At 55.0% G+C, this 20,078-nt stretch overlaps 1 protein-coding gene across 4 annotated transcripts in view; it reads left to right on the top strand.

Moving 5' to 3' along the window:
• VAV2 (vav guanine nucleotide exchange factor 2) overlaps positions 1 to 20,078 on the top strand; it is a 210,219-nt gene that overhangs the window by 43,447 nt on the left and 146,694 nt on the right. The window lies entirely within an intron of this gene.

The following is a 20,078-nucleotide window of genomic DNA, read 5'->3' as shown; positions in this document are numbered from 1 at the left end:
CTGGACCCAGACGGGGCGGGGAGGCAGGGCATGAACCACACAGAAGTGAGAATGAGCCAGCCCCACCTTTGTCTTCGGGAACCCTGAGCGTTCACTTCCCCCAAATCTCCGGCTGTTCATGTAGAATGGGGCAATGCTGATTCCCCCTGCTCAGCGTGGTGGTGATGATCTAGTAAATCCTTATTGTGGCCCCTGTGGGCGGAGCCGTCTCGCTCACACCTGGAGCAAGCACAGCTCTGGGCAGGTGTCGGGCAAGGCAGAGGTGTCCACCCAAACCCCCAAGGGCCCCAGAGGTGAGCCACGAGGTCTGGAACAGGTAACCCTGGGAGTCTCCCCGTGTTCCCAGAAAGCTTCAGTCATGTGGCCGCTGTTACTCAGAAGCTCTGCTGAGTGCAGGTGAGGGCCACCTGGGAACCTGGGCAGGTACAGAGGGCTGGAGAGGCTTCTGCTCACTTAAGTTCCTGGTGAACCGGTACAGTGGTGGGGATCATGTGCCATCGAGAGGCCAGCAGGCTCGGAGTCGCTCATTTTGAATCCTGGAATCAGGATGGAAGTAACTCCTGATGGGTTGGGGCCGAGGGCATGCAGTGTGGAGCAGGCTTTGTGCCAGCTGTGATCCAGCTGCTCCCGAGACCCACGCTCTTCAGGGCCTACGTTGCTTGGCTTTTTCTTCTGCTGCTGGCACAGGCTCTGAAGTGGCCACTCCCCAGTTATGAGGCTGAGTTTCCACCAGCCAGTGGGACTCAACAGAAGATGCCTTTTACTGCCTGACTGATTTGAGGACCATCATCAGGGTCTGGGTGTTTGAGGAGATGTTGTATGAAAACATGATCTGTGAAGCGCACTGGGGGTTTTCACATCTGCAGTCACACAGGCTGAGAGGAACCCTCATTTGCAGTGCTTGTTGTTAGGTGCTGTGGCCTTGGTTCCGACTCAGAGCGACCCTGCGCTCAACAGAACGAAACACAGCCTGGTCCTGCACCATCCTCACAGTCGTTGTTATGCTTGAGCCCATGTTGCAGCCACTGTATCAAACCATCTTGTTGAAGGTCTTTGTCTTTTTCACTATCTACTTTACCAAGCATGATGTCCTTCCTTCTCCAGGGACTGATCCCTCCTGATAATACGTCCAAAGTAGGTAAGATGAGATCTCGCCATCCCGGCTTCTAAGGATCAGTCTGGCTGTACTTCCTCCAAGAAAGATCTGTTCATTTTTCTGGAAGTCCATAGAATACACGGTATTCTTTGACAACACCGTAATTCAAAGGCATTAATTCTTCTTTGATCTTTCTTATTCGTTGTCCAGCTTTTTCCCACGTACAAGGCTACTGAAAACACCATGGCTCGAGTCAGGCACACCCTAGTCCTCAAAGTGACATCTTTGTTTTTTTAACACTTTCAAGAGGCCTTTTACAGCAGATTTGCCCAATGTAATACGTCCTTTGATTTCTTGACTGCTGCTTCCATGGGCGTTGATTGTGGATCCAAGTAAAATGAAACCCTTGACAATGTCAATCTTTTTTTCTGTTTATCATGACGTTGCTTATTGGTCCAGTTGTGAGGTTTTTTGTTTTCTTTATGTTGAGGTGTAATCCATACTGAAGCGCTGCAAAGTGTCAAATCAGTATTGATGTCTAGGACTTTCCCATCAGCCACCTGGGCCTGCTGATGCCTCCCTTACTCCTGGGTCCTTCAGGGACGAGATTTGGGGCCTCTGAGGAGCCCATCTCTTGTTGGGTTGTCCAGGTATCAGAAGCTTTATTGGTCCTTCAGTGACATACCTGAGCTCCTCCTGCCACAGGGCCATCACTTTGTCCTCTGTCCCCACCCGTGGAGAGGGTCAGGCTTCCTTCCCTGCAGTGGTGCTGCTGTAGGAGCCTGGGTGACGGAAGCTTGAGGGAGCCGTGCTCGTGTTCCTTCCTGTGAGTGGGCTTCCCGATTCCTACAGATTTGTTTTCACATGGATCGGCCTCTCTCCTGTTCTTTCTTCTCGAGGACAGCAGAGGTAAATCCGCCTACCTGCAATGCCCTGGAGGATGGGCCTTCAGAACACGCGCTCATACTCACATGAACACACATACACATGCACACTCATACACACACACACTCACTCATACAAATTTACACGTGCTCACACACATTCACATGCACATATATATACAGTCACACATATACTCTTATTTAAGTTCACTTATAAGGCAGTCGTTTGAACAGAACACGGGGGTGCTGTGTGGTTTACAGTCAGGAAAGGTGTGCGTCAGGGTTGTATCCTTTCACATACCTATTCAGTCTGTGTGCTAAGCAAATAATCCGAGAAGCTGGACTATATATGAAGAAGGACGGGGCATCAGGATTGGAGGAAGACTCATTAACAACCTGCGATGTGCAAATGACACAACCTTGCTTGCTGAAAGTGAAGAGGACTTGAAGCACTTACTGATGAAGACCAAAGACCACACACAGCCTTCACTATGGATTACACCTCAACATAAAGAAAACAAAAATCCTCACAACTGGACCAGTAAGCAATGTCATGATAAACGGAGAAAAGATTGAAGCTGTCAAGGATTTCATTTTCCTTGGATCCACAATCAACAGCCATGGAAGCAGCAGTCAAGAAATCAAAAGACTCATTGCATTGGGCAAATCTGCTGCAAAAGTCCTCTTGGAAGTGTTAAGAAAAAAAAAAGATGTCACTTTAAGGACTAAGGTGCGCTTGACCCAAGCCATGGTGTTTTCAGTTGCCTCATGCACATGCAAAAACTGGGGAATGAATAAGGAAGACCAAAGAAGAATTGGCGCCTTTGAATTATGGTGTTGGCAAAGAATATCGAATATACCACGGACTGCCAAAAGAACGAACAAATCTCTTGGAAGAAGTACAGCCAGAATGCTCTTAGAAGCGAGCATTAGTCTCACCTTCTTTGGACATGTTATCAGGAGGGACCAGTTCCTGGAGAAGGACATCATGCTTAGTAATGTAGAGGGTCAGGGAAAGATAGGAAGACCCTCCACGAGAGGCATTGACACAGTGGCTGCAACATTGGACTCAAACACAGCAACAATTGTGAGGATGGTGCAGGAACAGGCAGTGTTTTGTTCTGTTGTGTGTGGGGTTGCTATGAGTCAGAATGGACGCGATGGCACCTGACAACAACCTGTTCACTCTCAGACATACACAGTCACATAACACATGCACTCATACATACTCTCGCACACTCGTGCACACTTGTAAACACTAACAGTCATATGTATACACATTTACACCCTCCCATACACAACACTCTCACACACTCAGACATAGATACGCTCACACAAACACAGTTACACACACATATAATCACACACATGTACACTTCACACACTCGTGTACACTCACATACAGTCTCACACAAACATACACTCATAGGCTAAATACACAACTGGTATTTAGAATAACTGTGGAGAGAAGGAGTCAGGAACACCGTGGCCAAACCCACTCCTCGCCCAGCAGTTAGGGCTCCGAGGGCTCGGGCTGTAGTTTCGTTTTGCTTTTCGTCGGCCACAGCCGTGTGTGGTGACGTAAGATGCATATGCTTTTGGCATAAAGGCTTGTCGGCCGGCCCGCTCAGTGTGGCTGTGTGGTTTGCAAAGGAAGCCTCGTCAGCAACAGTCCTGTGTGGCCAGGCGGCTCCAGCTCCTGGTGACAGCAGGCAGCTCGGGGTGCATTGTGACAGTTTAGGGCAGTGCTCTCCCACGCCATGGCGTCTACCTGGGGAGGACGTGGGTGGGCCATGGGTTTGGAGCAGGAGTAACGGTCTAGGGCCTAGGATGAGAAGCGAATAGCCACCTAGTTCCCCCAGCTGAGCTGTGGGGTCTCGGGTCCTGCCTCAGCTCTCTTGAGAACTGGAGGCTCAGAGAAGGGAAGGGACGAGTGCATGACAGCTCAGGGCTGCTCTCCTGCAGCTGCTGGTGGCTTTGAACCTAAGGTCAGCTGGCCTGGTTTCAAATCCTGGCTCCATCCCTAGTGGTTGGGTGACTTTAGCAAGTGACATGGTGGCTCTGACCCTCAGTCTTCATGACTGTGAGAGGTGGCTGGGAGGATGGAGTGACGGACATATAGGAGGCCCTCAGCACAGTGCCTGTGCTTAGTAGGTGCTCACTTTGCTGTTATGGATCCCCTTCTCCACGAGCCATTCCTTGGAAACCCTATGGGGCAGTTCTACACTGTCTTAAAGGGTCACTATGAGTTGGAATCGACTCAACGGCAACGGGTTTGGTGTTTTTTTTTTTTTTTGAATGAGTGGTAAAAGGAGCCCAGTGGTGCAACAGTTACGCGCTCGGTTGCTAAGCGCTCGGTTGCTAAGGTCAGTGGTCTGAACCCACCAGCAGTCTACTTCCGTAAAGATTACAGCCTTGGAAACCCTATGGGGCAGTTCTTCTCTGTCAGAGTCACCTCGAAGGCTATGGGTTTTGTGCTGCTATAACAGAAATACCCCAAGTGGGTGGCGTTAACAGACAGACTTTTATTTTCTCACAGTTTAGGGGCTGGAAGTCCGAATTCAGGCTGCCGAGCCCGCCCTCCTGTCCTCTCCTCTGTGCAGATCTGGCCACGTTTCCCTGTTGTTGTCTCTCCTCCCCTGTGTGTTTCTCTTCACGTGGTCAACCTGTGGTTAGCACTTCCAAGTGCAGTTTGAAGCTGCGCCAGCTGAGGCTCAAGGCGCTGGGATCGCTCTTCCCACGTGGACGCCTTTGTCCCAGCTGGGCTGTTTTGCTTTGCTCAGCCCTCCTGGCTTCTCTGGGACAGGCCCACCCCCTTCCCCCAGAAAAACAAAATGCAAACAGAGCCCTGGCCCCTCCCCACCACACTGCGCCTGGGTATCAGACACTGAGGGCCTCCCATCCCTGGAGTGTGGGGCTGGGCAGGGGCGTTTGGGTCCGACCCCTAGTGAACAGCGGAGGAGAGAAGGCCAGAGCGGGCAAGGGCCTCGCCTGAGACCAGGCTGCTGCCCTGGAGTGCGGCTGTAGGGCCTCGCCTGAGACCAGGCTGCTGCCCCGGAGTGCGGCTGTAGGGCCTGAGACCAGGCTGCTGCCCCGGAGTGTGGCTGTAGGGCCTTGCCTGAGACCAGGCTGCTGCCCTGGAGTGCGGCTGTAGGGCCTGAGACCAGGCTGCTGCCCCGGAGTGCGGCTGTAGGGCCTCGTCTGAGACCAGGCTGCTGCCCTGGAGTGCGGCTGTAGGGCCTCGCCTGAGACCAGGCTGCTGCCCCGGAGTGCGGCTGTAGGGCCTGAGACCAGGCTGCTGCCCTGGAGTGCGGCTGTAGGGCCTGAGACCAGGCTGCTGCCCTGGAGTGCGGCTGTAGGGCCTCGCCTGAGACCAGGCTGCTGCCCCGGAGTGCGGCTGTCGCCCGGTCCCGGCCGGGGAGTCCGTGTTGGGAGCAGGCCCTCACCTGTGCTTTCCGTTCTGAGGCGCTGCCCTCTGAGGATGGGCCGGGAGGGGGGTCCCTGTGCGCTGTTCCCTCTGGCCGGAGAGGTGAACACAGTGGCCCATTTCTTTCTCAGGGCCCCCTTCCTCCCTGAGGAGTGGCAAGCGTCCCAGCTGAGAGGAGGTAGCATCTTCCCCTGTCCCCAGCACGAAGCTCTAGAATCAGAAGTGACCTGCGACTCCTGGGTGGGCAAGTGAAGGCTTACCCTCCGGGGCCTGCTTGGGGCCTGTGTTAAGAATGATTCTGAAGCGTAGTCTAAGGCTAAGGTTAGCTGGGACGAGTTTGGGGCGGAATAGCAGTGGTCTGAGGAGGGGATGTGTGTGTGGCCAGGGATTGGAGGGGCAAGGGTTTCTTCCTCATTTCTCCTTCCTGCCTGGCTGTCACCGCTTATGTTCGTAGGATTCAGGAGACAAAAAGCTGGCTAGTTAGTCCCAGGCTGTCCTGAGGTATAGAATTTTCCAGGTTTTTTTTTTTTTTTTTTTGCCATTTCTCAAGCGTGTCCTGGCTAGACTTTCAGCTTGTTTTCTTGTTCATTTTCTAAACAGCTGCTTCCCAGCTTCCCAAATCTTTTGTGCTGCTGGAGTCATTCCTTGGGATGAGCAAAGGCATCCATTCACCCACCCACCCACCCACTCATCCCACCCAGCCATCCATGTGTCTTCCCTTTCACTCACCCTCTTGTTCACCCACCCTCTCTCTCGTTCACCCACGCTCTCGTTCACCCACGCTCTCGTTCACCCACCCACCTACCCATCCACCCATCCACCCATCTACCCATCCACCCATCCACCCATCCATCCATCCATCCATCCATCCCACCCAGCCATCCATCTTCCCATTCACCCACCCTCCCACCCACCTACCCACCCACCCTCCCACCCAACCACTCTCCCATCCACCTGCCCACCCACCCACCCATCCACCCATCCATCTATCCAGCCAGCTACCTACTCTATTTATTAAGGTTTTAATGTACTAAGCATTTATTAAATGTTTACTATGGCAGAGATAGGAGCCCTGGTAGCCCAGTGGTTCAGAGTTTGGCTGCCAACCAAAAGGTTGGCAGTTCACATTCACCAGCCGCTCCTTGGAAACCCCGTGGGGCAGCTCTACTCTGTTGTGTAGGGTTGCCATGGGCTGGAATTGACTGGACAGCAACAGTTTTTTTTTTTTTTTTTTTCCCTCTTAATGCTAGAGATAAAGTGGAGAGGAAGACTCACGTGTTGCCTGAGGAGGGGACACAAGATTAGCTGCTGTGAGTTAATGGTAGAAAAAAGAAGGGAGAAAATGGAAACTCTAGAGCTCTTACCCCTGAAGCTGGCTGGCTCTGACCCACCCTTCAGACTATGATGCTGGAGTCTTTCCTGTGTGATTTTATTGTGAAAAGAAACATGCACACATTGTAAAATGATGATTGCAACAAAAACTCCGTGGGCTAAAGGAAATGATAAAGTAGACCAGACATCATCCCTCTCCCCGGGGATAACCACTGTGGAGAGTGGGGCTGATTCTACCAGTGACGTTTCCTGTTCGCAGAACCAGGACAGCCTCACAGCCCCCACCGTGCTGGCCTGGGTTCTCCTTCCCGCCTTCCCAGCGGGGCAGAATGGGCTGTGGGGAAGGGGCTGAGGGAGCTGATAGTTCAGGGCATAAGATGCGCTGGTGAGTGTTTCCTTAACTCAGGAGGAGCACCAGGAGGTGCCCCCCATGTTGACTGGGTTCTTAGTGGTTCTGGGTTTGATGTGGTTCTGGGTTATCTGTGGTGTGGGTTCTTGGTGGTTCTGGATTCTTGGTGGTTCTGGGTTCTCTGTGGTCTGGGTTCTCTGAGGTCTGGGTTCTCAGTGGGTGGCCTTCTCTGTGGTTCTGGGTTCTCTGAGGTCTGGGTTCTCAGTGGACTGAGTTCTCTGTGGTTCCAGGGTCTCTGAGGTCTGGGTTCTCTGAGGTCCAGGTTCTCAGTGGACTGGGTTCTCAGTGGTTCCACGTTCTTTGTGGTTCTGGGTTCTCTGTGGTTCTGGGTTCTCTGGGGTCCAGGTTCTCTGTGGACTGAGTTCTCTGCGGTTCCAGGTTCTCTGAGGTCCAGGTTCCCAGTAGTTCCAGGTTCTTTGTGGTTCCAAGTTCTCAGTGGTTCCAGATTCTCTGTGGTTCCGGGTTTTGTGAGATCCAGGTTCTCTGTGGTTCTGGGTTCTCTGAGGTCTGGGTTCTTGGTGGACTGAATTCTCAGTGGTTCCAGTTTCTTTGTGGTTCCAGGTTCTCTGTGGTTCTAGGTTCTCAGTGGTTCCCGGTTCTCTGAGGTCCAGGTTCTCTCTGGTTCCAGGTTCCCTGTGGTCCGGGTTCTCAGTGGACTGAGTCCTCAGTGGTTCCATGTTCTCCATGGGTAGGGTTCTCTGTGGGACTGGGCCCAGGGCAGTTGGGTAGACCCTCAGTGGACTTCTTAGCCTGGGCAGCAGACAGGTGGAGCCCAGGAGACCCTCGAGGACTGTGGGAACCCTAGGCACAGCCAGCCCTCAAGGGTAGCAGGCCCCATTCAGAAGGGAGACCCCCACCAGGCTGGCCTACATTTCTTCCTTCTGACTCTTCTCTTTCCAGGTTCTGGGGGTGGGGGGAGACAGGGGCTCCATGGCAGGAGATCCTGGCATGAATCTGGACTCTGTGAGTCCTGGGTCTCGTCAAGCCTTCGATTGTCCAGGGATAAATGAAGATAACTGTCTAGTCTGTGGCGTTCTTTTATAAGGAATCAGAGAAAATGAGCCACAGGTCTTGGTGGGGCTGTCATTGGTGTTAATATTCTCTTCTTGGCAACCCACTGAGCAAACACTGGCGGAACTCAAGGATCCAGAAAGCTGGTTCTGGAAGTTTTTTATTTTTGGCTGCCTTCCTGGTATTTTTCCGAAGGGTCACATTAATGATATTAGGTTTCGGCTCAAACAAATCGTGTCCGGGAAGCTTCCGGTGCTGCCCGGGATTGGGCGTGCTGAGGCCTTGTTACAGGACAGTGTGCAGTGTAGGCAGCAGGCCTTGCTGCTGCAATCCCCTTGGCCCTGCACCCTCCCCTGGGGTGCATAAATCTGCTCTTGCTTCCCTTCATGCCCTGCTTCTGGGCCCTTTGTCCAGCTGTGAAGGGCCCAGGGCGGGAAGGAGCTTGGAGAAGCTTAGTGGGTGGCCACATCGACCAGCTCTCCCAGCTTGGTGGAAGCTTGGTTTTTTTGGTTTGAAATCTGGCTGGGAAGCTTAGCAAGGGGCTGCAGGGTGCCCAGGGCATTCTTCCAGTACGCTGCCTTCTGGAGGGCAGAGATTCCCTGAGTGATGCCCTCAGCTACTAACTGAAAGCCTGGCAGTTTGAACCCACCTCATGGTGCCATGGAAGAAGGGCCTGGTGATCTGCTTCCATAAAAATTACAGCCAAGACAACCCTGTGGAGCTCAGTCCTAGTTTGTAGTACGTGTGGTCGCCATGAGTCGAAATCGACTCAGCAGCAGTGGGCTTGGTTTGGTTGTGGAGAATACAGATAATATAATCGCGACAAAAATGGTTAAGAGCAATGGCTGCTAACCAAAGGGCTGGCAGTTCGAATCCACCAGGCGCTCCTTGGAAACCCTATGGGGCAGTTCTACTCTGTCCTATAGGGTCACTATGAGTTGGAATCGACTCCATGGCAACGGATAATTACAGCCCCATCTCCTTATTGGGAGCGGGGCACTGGAGACAACTCACCCAGTCTTCCCAGCGAGCTGTGATGCTGCCTCTCCTTACCCCCATCTTGAGGAGCAGGAAGCCCAGCTGTCTTACTAGGGCTACAGGAGACAGGACAGCCAGGCGCTGCCCCATGTCATCCCAGGGCTTAGCCCCGTCCCTTGTGTTCAGGGACACATGTCCATGTGAAGTTTTGACGAGGCTTCTCTGTGCTGCCGGCACCACAGGGAGTCTGGTCAGTTGGTTTTAGCCTCATTTTGGGCAGAATTAACAACCAAAGAAGAAAACTGATGAGGCCGTTTATCTCACTCAAGTTAAAGAGTAGCGCACACCATCTAATAAACAGATTTGATTCACCTATTTATTATTCATTAAAATATTTTGCTGGGCTCAGAAGCCTCCGAAGCAGTTAGATCTGGCTTTCAGCAGGGTCTGGGGCAGATGGATGACTGCTCACTAAAAATGCTCAATAATTCACGTGTACTGGCATACGGCTGGGCCATGCACGGCCCCTTCCCCAAATTCCCAGCTGAGCGCCTTCCTTTGCTGGCCTCCCAGTGACTCCGGAGTTAAGTCCAGTTCTCATCCACTCGCCCAGCCCCTTACCCATTGTCTGCCAGATGAGGCAGGTGTTTGCAGGCAGGACCAGTCTTGCGGAATTCTGCCAAGTAAGGTGACCAAGAGGTTAGTGAGGAGGCCCCCAGGGGCAGGTGGAAAGAGGCTAAACTAGGTTGGGGGTGCTCACAGCTTCTCAAATGACCCAGGGCAGTGTCTCTCCTGGTGAAGGTGCAGATAATTCACTCTGGTGGATTTCAAACCACTGAAGCCTTTCTCAGGGGGCAGAGGGAGGCAGGGAGGGGGCAGGGAGGGAGCAGGGAGGAGGGAGGAGCAGGGGGAAGGAAGGCAGACCAGGGAGGAGGGAGGGAGCAGGGAGGAGGCAGGGAGCAGGGAGGAGGCAGGGAGGGCAGTGGGGACAGGGAGGAGGCAGGGAGGGAGCAGGGAAGATGGAGAGGGCAGGGAGGAGGGGGGGCAGGGAGGGAGGAGGGGGGAGGCAGGGAGGGAGCAGGGAAGATGGAGGGGGCAGGGAGGAGGGGGGAGGCAGGGAGGGAGCAGGGAGGAGGCAGGGAGGGCAGTGGGGACAGGGAGGAGGCAGGGAGGGAGCAGGGAAGATGGAGGGGGCAGGGAGGGAGCAGGGGGGAGGGGGGCAGGGAGGTGGGGAAGGGGCTGGGAGGGCAGGGTCCCACCGGATGAGAGCGGCTCCACTTTTATCTGTTTTCTCGGTGGCATTTTGCCTGACATTTTGCTTAAAGAAAGGGTTCTGAAGAGACTAAAAACATAGTTTGGAACCACTGAACCGGAGCAGCGCAGGAACACGGGCTCCTTGGATTGGGCCTGGGGGCAGGGGGTGGGGCTGCGGGTCTCAGGCCGGCCTGTGGGGTGGTGGTGGTGAGGACTGGCCCAGTCACCACCTCCCGGCAGAGGGGCATCGCAGCACGTCTGTCCTGGGTGTGGGAACGTCAGGGTCAGGGCCTCCTCCTGTGTCTGATCACAGCACGCTCCCACCGAGCCTGCTCAGCTCAGCCCTGATCCCCAGCAGCCCTGGCAGCCCACCAGGCTGGCCCTGAGTGGAGGCCAGTCTGCCTTCCTGGTCCTCCCACCACCCGCCCTCCTGTGACTCCGCCTCTCCCTCAGATTCCTGCCGCCCTCTGTCTGCCCTGGTTGACTTTGTGGAACTCGACTTTGTGGAGCTTGGTAGGAGCTGCGGGTATTTCTAGAAGCCAGGTACAAAAGGACTTGTTGGGACACCACTGAGGGCTGGTCCAGAGTGTGACACCAAGGAGTGGGCTGAAACTGGAAACCAGACAGTGCCGGGCTTGAACCCTGGGTCACGTTGCCTCTCGGAGCCTTTGTTTCCCCATCTGTAAAATGGGTCTGAAGATAGGTCCACACCTGAGACTGCTGGAGGGAGGTTTGTGATGGTGAGCTGTGTCCGCATGGAGCTCCATGTGGTGCTGTTACTATGTCAGCCCAGGATGAGTGCACGACTGACAGGCTCTTGGCCACGGGCAGGGGCAGCTCTGCCTGGGGCAGCCACCTGGTGCACCCACGTTCTGCCCTGCACCCCGCCGCCCCACCCGTGCTGCGTCTGGGTTTTGACGTGTGTGGAGATGTCTCAGCCGCAGCATTGATCTCCCAGTTTAGGGTCTGCATTGACCACCGTGTCCCCCAGCGCTTGTCCGGTCGGGGAAGGAGGTGGCAGTAACCTGGGGGTATTGATCCAACCCCTCTTCTGTGCTCACAGGCTGCCACGTTCCACTGTTCACCCCTTAATATTTGTTCACTAGCTTGCTGAGGGCCAGCTTGTCCCCACTTGTGACGCTTCCGCTGCAGCCCGATGCCTCTGAGATCGAGGCTGCACTGGGTTCATTTTCACTCCCCTGCCTAGTGCCGTCTGTGTGCGCCCCAGTCTGTCCCAGCATCCGCTCTGCACTAATGACTTACTAGAACACGTCACTGTGGAGCGCGCAGCTTCCAGGCTCCGGCCTAGCCCCGCTCCAGCTGCTGGCAAAGGCTGGATCGTTCCTGCCTGAAAACATTCCTCCTTTTATCTGCTGGTTGTGATCATTAGGACGTTGTCCTGCCACTCGCTCTCAGAAGAACACACGGAAGCATGCGTACACTCACATACACACAGACAGATGCACACCCAGATGCGTGTGCACCAACTCGTGCACACACAGCCACACGCACACTCACAGGCGCTGCCCCGCCGTGTTCTCTCCTAGTTCTGCTGCCGTGGCAATCTTTGGGGTTCCTCTGCTGCTTTTGGATAGATGCACCTGCCTCCCCTCTGTGTGTGTGACCCTCTGTCTGTTCTCTAAGATGCCCCTAAGAAGCTATCAGGACTAGGACCCACCCTGCTCAAATCACTTAGCTGGTAATATCTCCAAAGAAAGACCCTATTTCTCCAGACAGGGTCACATTCCCAGGCACAGGGGTTGGACTTCAGCAGATCTCTTTGGGGGACACAGTTCAACCCACATCACCATCTTTGCCATTTCTCTTTTCAGTGCCTGCTTCTCCCTGTGGGCCCCCAGCTCAGGGACTGAGTGCTTGGATTTTCCTGACTGTCCCTGGTGCAACTGGTGCCAGCCTTTTTTTTCGGGGGGGGTGGGGGGGGGCAGGTCCATGTCCACAGTTAATTAGGTTTAAATTGACTAATTGTTTCTCCCCCATGCCATGGAAGACATTAATTGTGTCTGTTGAAGCTTGACAATTTGATGTTTGCAGCAAAACAGCTGAATGAGATTAAGAGGACTAGAAGGAAAAAAGAGCAAAATGTAAATAATGAATTGCAACAAAGTGTCATGTCTTGGCCCCTGGCAGAGCTGTCTCGGGAGCCCTGCTTTTCTGAAGGCAGATCAGAGTCAGCCAGCCTGGGAATGGGCGTGGGGGCAGCGCTGGCGTGGGGGCAGCCTCTCCAGAACCTCGGGGAGTGGCCGTGAGCTTGTTGAGGGGGAGGCCCCTCGCTAGCTGTGTCCCAGAAGGAGGTTCCAGACCCCCAGCCGGCAAGAGTGGTGTTTGACATGCCAGTTCCGGGGGGCTCTCTGCCTGAGCTGTGGATTAGCTAGCTAGTTGGGGGGGCTGGAGCCTTCATTCTGTACCCTGTCTCGTCTTTGTCACTCTCAATCCCTTTTTTTTTTCTTTTTAAACTGTGGTAAAATTCACATAAATATCAACACCCATGGAAGCAGTAGTCAAGAAATCAAAAGACGCATTACGTTAGGCACATCTGTTGTGAAAGGCTTCTTTAAAGTGTTGAAAAGCAAAAGTGTCACCTTGAAGACTAAGGTGCCCCTGACCCAAGCCGTGGTATTTTCAATTGCCTCATATATGTGTGAAAGCTGGACGATGAATAAGGAAGACGGAAGAAGAATTGACGCCTTTGAATTGTGGTGTTGGCCAAGAACATTGAATATACCATGGACTGCCAAAGGAACAAGCAAATCTGTCTTGGAAGAAGTACAACCAGGATGCTCCTTAGAAGCAAGGATGGCGAGACTTCGTCTCGCATACTTTGGACATGTTATCAGGAGGGACTAGTACCCGGACAAGGACATGCTTGGCAGAGCATAGGGTCAGTGGAAAAGAGGAAGACCCTCAACGAGGGGGATTGACACAGTGGCTGCAGCAATGGGCTGAAGCATAACGACGACTGTGAGGGTGGCGCAGGACCGGGCAGTGTTTCCTTCTGTTGTCCTTGGGGTTGCTATGAGTCGAAACCACCTCGGCGGCACCTAACAGCAATGGTTACCGTGCTCACCATTTGAAAGTGCGCGACTCAGTGACTTCAGCGCACTCACGCTGTTGGGAACCATCATGGCTTTCTAAGTCCCCAGCTTTTCATCACCCCAGAAGAACACCGTACCCCAATTTCCCCTTCCGCCATCCCTGGGAACCACTGATCTGCTTTCTGTGTGTTTGCCTCTTCTGGACATTTCATATCAGTGGATCATCCAATACGTGGTCGTTTGCATCTGCTGCTTTCTCTCAGCGTCATGTTTCCAAGGTTCATCACAGCGTAGCGGGTATCGTACCTTGTTAGGATACATAACATCACGTACCTAACGTCAGTCCTGGCGTTGGTGCCTAGTATTCCATCGTACGGATGCACCACGTTTTGCTTATCTGTTCATCACTTGATGGACACTTGGGTTGTGTCCACCTTTGGCTGCTGTGAACATTCGCGTACAGGTTTCTGATTTTGACTTGCAGCCTTGAGACCCCCAGCCTGTAGCCTCTTTCAGCTGCCAGGGGGTCTGAGCCCCAGAAGGCTGGGGACCCTTGCTGAGGCCTGAGACGTGCTGTGGCCTCGCACCCGCGGGCACTCGCTCTTGGGAAAGGCAGGTGATAACTGGCCTACAGACCCTCATGCTCCAAAGCAGGCCCCCGGCTGCCCTAGAAGACCACGGGGAAGGCGGGCTGGGGCAGGGCTCCACCTGACTTATCCTCCATACTGCAGTTCCTGCCTAACTGGGAACCCAGCTATTCAGCTTAAAGACGGGTCTGCAGTGGGCAGGGCAGCCGGAAGCCGCTACCGATAGGCAGAAGAATAAATGTTCACCTACCAACCACATCAGCTGGTTCACTGGCCGAGGTGACTGAGTCAAGCCAGGCTCTCATCTCCCCACAAAGACCCGGCTTTAAAAGCTACCACCCCAGGCTCTTCACCACCAGCCCCCTGGTCCACTGGCACCTCTCCCTCCCCGAGGCTGGCTCCTTCTTAAGGTGTGTGACGCCCAGGCAGGTCCATACTTTTGGGGCCCGGCCATGACAGACCCAGGGGATGAGCAGACTGCTGTGGGTGGGGGCTTGTTTCTTCCTGGCCTGCCAGGCAGAGTGTCTGGGCCCCTCGTCTCGGAGCAGGGTGCAGGGGCTTCCATCTGGAGGAGGCCCAGCCTGCCACCAGCTCCGATGGGCTGGGCCGCAGCAGCTGAGAAGGTTCTGTCGGCGCCGGCAGCCTGGGCTGATCAGGGAGGCACACCTGCATGCCATTACAGCCCCATAAACCTGCCGGGGCTGGAAGGACTCAGGCTAATGACTGCCTGAAAACCCAGAAACTCTTTCCTGCCCAGTGCCTCGGGGCTCGATTTCCATGTGGAGCGAACATCTTCATGTCCTCTGTTGAGACTTGTATTAAGCAACTGTAGGTTCCTTGTACTCTCAGAGACTGAGCAGGTGGGAGAAGGAGGCTCCTGAGAGCGTGGCGGGGCCTGGGGCGCTTTGCAGTCAGAGCCAGGTCTCCACTCCTGGGGGCACCACCGGAGGCAGTAGGGTCTCCAGGCTAGCCTGCTGGATGCTGAGAGCCACTCCCGGGGGCAGTAGGATCGCCAGGCCGGCCTGCTGGATGGTGAGGGCCACTCCCGGGGGCAGTAGGGCCTCCAGGCTGGCCTGCTGGATGGTGAGGGCCACTCCCGGGGGCAGTAGGACCTCCAGGCTGGCCTGCTGGATGCTGAGTGCCACTCCTGGGGGCAGTAGAGCCTCCAGGCTGGCCTGCTGGATGCTGAGGGCCACTCCCGCGTACAGAAGGGTCACAAGCATCTGAGCGTAAAGATGCTTCTCCAAGGAGAGCTGGTGATGGACTGGTGATGTGGGAGGGCCAGTGTGGCATTCAGGGAGCATGCATGGGCCTGGCTGGACGTTGGGCTGGAGGAGATGACCCAGTGTGGGCTCCTGTGGGCACAGGGACCATCTCTGAGCTGAACTGGTCTGGGCTGTGACTGTCCTAGGGTTGGGACAGCCTTGGACCATGGGGCCTATCACAGGTACTGCCCTGTGAGCTGCTGTGGCCCTGGCCCGGCCCTGGTGACACCACCGCTTTAACCCCTTGCTGCCAGCATTGCTTCGAGGCCAGAAGGGCCCTAATGCCTTTGGCCCCGTGCTCATTTGGGATGCTATGTCTCAGTGGTGTGTGGGCCTCTGCTGCCTCGGTAGTGCAGGAGGGTGCTGGGAAGGCCAACACAATGGCTTCCTTTGGACTCGAAGAAATTGGGCGCGGGCAAGTCTGAGCTGGCTCACTCAGCAGGCAGGGACTAAGCCTGCGTGGAGTCTGGCTGCAGCCCTGTGGGCTGTCCCTGTGGCCCTCCAGAGCACAGCATGCAGGGGCCTGGTGAGGAAGAAGCCATTCATTCCTTCCTTCACTCATGTATCCACAGACATCTGTGGTGCTACTGGCTCAGGTGCTGCCCCAGCTCAGGAGATGGCACCGTCAGGCGCGGGAGGCTGAGGGCCGCGTCCTTCAGTAAATCCACTCAGTCCTCATCCCCAGCTCTGTCCCCTCCAAGGACCCTTTGGAACATTCGCCATCTCAGGGCTGTGCGTTTTCAAAGATTTCACATATTAAACCCACGGCATTTATTAAGTAATTAGTTTTTCCTTTTTTTTAATTAATCAAAGTCTAATTATAAATTGTCTCTCCACTTAAAACCGCTGATCCACACCTGGTAGCTGCGCGCCCACGTCGGGGCACCCCAGGCCAACCAGAAAGGGGTGGAAGGGAGCTATTAGACTTTGGGATGTATTCGGGGTGCATGGGGACCCCAGAGTGGGCCTCGTCCCCTCAGGAAGGCATGGCTGGGTTGGCTGTCACACGAGCAGTGGAGGGAGCATGGTGGGTGACAAGCAAGCCCCCCAAACCTGAGCCAAGCCTGGCCTCCTCTGCAGTGGGGCTCTGAGTGGGCGGGGCCTGGTCTGGAAGGATCTGCAGAGGTGCTCAGAGGTCAGCATCTCGGTAGAATGACTTCCTGCTGGGCACAGGCCTCAGTGAGCAGGGCCCAGGCCTCCCAGGCAGGTGTGCAGGCCGATGGGTGCTGGTAGCTCTGCCCACTGACTGGGCCTCTTCCCATGTACTGGCCCAGAGGTGGCCCTGGGCCAGCCCAGCACCACCTCCTCTGGGAGGCCGTCTGGGGTTGCTCTGGCCGGCAGTGGGAAGCACAGGGCCTGGTAGTGGGAAGCACAGGCCCTCAGCTGCTTCCTGCCTGAGCCCGATCTGTGCCAGTGGGGACGTTGAGGTGAGGGCTGGGCCTGCTTCTCACCCTCTGTGGGCCGACGGCAGAGCCTGGGCTCACTCTCCTAGCCCCCAGCCTTGAGTTCAGGCAGCAGGTCCCTCCTGTCCCGGAGGAGCTCCCGCTCGGCCTTGGAACGGCAGACACCTCACCTGTGGGGCCTTTGTCTGGAGGCTGCTTTGGTCGGGGTGGAGGGGGCGAGTAGTGAGGGCTGGCTTCTGGCACATGAGAAGGGATTGTGGGGGTTGAATTGTGTTCCTCCAAATTTAGGGTGAAACCCAACCCCAGTACCTTGTTTGGAAATTGGATCTTTGCAGATGGGATCGGTTAGGCTAACATGAGGTCACACTGGAGCCGGGTGGGTCCAGATCCAGCCTGAGTGGTGGCCTATTAAAGAGGAGAAGAGACACAGAGTCAGGAAGGACCCCACATAAAGACGGATCTAGAAGCCAAGGGAGGCCTGGGGCCCCAGAAGGTGAGAGAGACAAGGTGATTCTCCCCGGAGGCATCGGACAGCCTGCAGCCCTGCTGAGGAGTCCTGCTTTGGACTTCTGGCCTCTAGAAGTGTGCGGGAATAATCTGCTGTTGTAAGCCACGCTCTTTGTGGTGCTTTGTTTTGGCAGTCCCAGGGCACTAATAACAGGGATCGATACCTAGCAGCTCCTGCGCCCAGCTTGAGGGTGGGACCCACACCTGGGGTCTCTCTGGCCCCACAGCACCTGGCTGCCTGGTGCGTGGTGTGCCCGGGCATGGGGCTGTGACGGCCCCTCCAGGCCCTGTTGAAGGACAGGAGGGTGGAGGTGGGGCGGGGCCTCCCATGGCTGCCCCGGAGGCTGAAGTCATGCTGTGTCTTCTGCTTCCGGACATACCACATCTGTCTGGCTGCACTCTGCGCCGTGCCGGCTGGCATTCTGCTGCAATCTGAGACTGAAATATGTTAGCTGGTGGCAAAAATGGCTGGGCGCCCCTTCTCCCTCTCAACACGAGAGGAATGTTTGAGAAAAATCCGGGGTCCTGTGCTTCCCCTCACTGAGCAGGCAACCCTTGACCCATGGCTGAGAAAGGCAGGAAATCTGCCAGCTGTTTGGCCACTGGGGACAGCAGGGCCCCCGGGTTGGGGGGCTGGGTGTGGGGGTTCCAGGAACCCTTCAAGTCCACAGTGTGGCTTCAGGCAGATCCCAGGAGGCTGGTCCGTGAAGGAGCAGAGAGCTCAGAGGCCTTCAGTGCCCTTAGGATCTGACTTCAAAGCCCCACTGGGCCCCTGATGGGTGTGAGGCTCTGGGAGTCCCTTGGATCTACAAACCTTCATTTCCTGTTCCTACCAGCTTTGGAGAGTGGCTGAGTGGCCAGGCGAAGGGTGGCCACAGTGCCTGGCCCGTAGAAGGTTCTGGAGCAGCTTATGGTTGTGGGTTTGCCCCCCAGCGGGCAGTGTGGAGTGTCAGACGGTTGAAGATGTGGCAGTGAGGGCGGCCGGTGGGGACCGTAAATCAGCAGGGCTGGAGTTGGTCGGTGAAGAGAGGAGAAACAGCGGGTCGTGGTGGGAGTGATTTCAGAGCACGACAGTGGAGCCTCGGAGGCTGTAGTCCTGGGGTCAGGAATGGGGCTTTGGCCTCAGACAGCTGGATTCGAGTTCTGCTTCTGTGTTTATGAAACACTTGGGGGCAAATGGTACAGCATGCAGCTGCTAACCAAAGGGCTGGGGGTTTGAACCCTTCCAGCAGCTCCACAGAAGAAAGACTTGGCAATCTCCTCCTATAAAGATTACAGCCTGGAAGACCCTATAGGGCAGTTCTACTCTGTCACATGGGGTTGACAGGAGTTGGAATTGACTCAGTGGCATCTAACGACAACAATAAGAGCAAGAACAACAAAGTATGACCGTGGGCATATATAACCTTGCAGCCCTCAGTTTCCTCATCTGCAAAACGGGAACAATGATGGTATCAGCCTGTTGAGTGAAGTAAAGGACTCAGCACTGTCCTCGGCTTCAGTGAGAGCTCAGAAAATTCCCCTCTGATGCTCACAATGGCGCTGCTGGGGAGGAACAGAGTTCTTGGCATGTGCGGTCTCTGGCTCGGACACCTGACTGTTTCCTTGTGGTGGTGGCAGCGGGCATGGGTGGGGATGGACAGATGGAAGCCTGTGAAGACACGGAAACCAGGTGCGTAATTCACAAACACCACTTTCTGCTTTCGTGTGGCCGTGAACTGCCTTTGTTTAAAAATAACTTGCAGCCGAGCCTGAGGCCCTGAAATTGTCTCTACAATTTCCAGTGGTTTCCCTATTAACTGGAGAAATCATCCCGAGGTGTCTTCCAAGTGGAAAAGGAAAGATGTCTTAATACTGTGGGCAAATCATTAGGGAAAAGCAAATTGTCACGTTTAATGGGGTTAGAATCTCAGTCTCTTTGGAGAATGGAGTTGGTGAAGCAGGGGGTGAGAAATGGCTGACGCCCTTCGGAGGACATCGGGGACAGCAGGATCTAGGAGTTGCTGTCCTTTTGGAAGGTCCCAGAAGGGGGATGCTGGGGGGTAGGGTGTGGGTCTCAGCTGAAAGGGATGGGGGCTGTAGGGCTGGGGGACCAGAAGTGGGGCAGGGGCTGGACCAGGGCAGGGGGAGCATAGATGGGGGCGGATGTCAGCCTGCGGCGCTGGATGAGTGAACAGGCAGCTGGGTGAGTCCAGCATTTTCACAGGCGGCGTAAATTCTCCCCCACCTTCCCGTCTCCCTGCTGGGTGGGCATGGGTCCAGCTCTCTGCCTGAGGCTCTCATTCTAGGGTCCTTTAGGCTTGTACAGGTCGGTGTCAGAGGGACCGGCTCAGGAGATGCCCTTCCCTCAGCCTCAGTTTCCTCATCAATAGAAGGGGGCAGAACACAGCCTCAAGCGGTTTTGAAGTAGGTAGGACCTGCAGGGGCCAGGCCCAGGCCCCCAGCTTCGAGGAGGTGGTTGGGGTAGTCACTGCCCCTCTGTGCAGCGTGCACAGTTTCCACGGGACCTGTATTTTGTTTTCAGGTTGCTAATGGTCCTTTGGAGATTGCGTGCCTCCACAGCTTACGGAAAATGATGGTTCCGTCTCTGGTGAACATTCAAAGGCTCTTGTAGCAAAAAAATGAATTTTCTATTCCTCACATGTGGGTTCCCAGCTCTCTGATGGGTCATAAAAAATATTCGACTTGACATTCCGTCATTAGGGAATCACTCCTTTGACCTAAGAGTTTGTCCCTATTGATGTAGGTAACCCATTAGGCTTTATCACTCATTTCTCAGTGCCAAGGAGCTTGTTGGGTCCGAATGGGCTCTGATCAGTGTGGGCTAAGGAAATCAGGAAGTGCAGTTAAGAGCTTGGCTGCTAACCAAAAG

Source organism: Loxodonta africana, chromosome 9 (genome assembly GCF_030014295.1).
Source record: "Loxodonta africana isolate mLoxAfr1 chromosome 9, mLoxAfr1.hap2, whole genome shotgun sequence".
In the NCBI taxonomy this organism is placed as follows: Eukaryota; Metazoa; Chordata; class Mammalia; order Proboscidea; family Elephantidae; genus Loxodonta; species Loxodonta africana.
The sequence above is the reverse complement of the archived record's forward strand: the minus strand, read 5'-3'. Positions and strand labels throughout refer to the sequence as shown.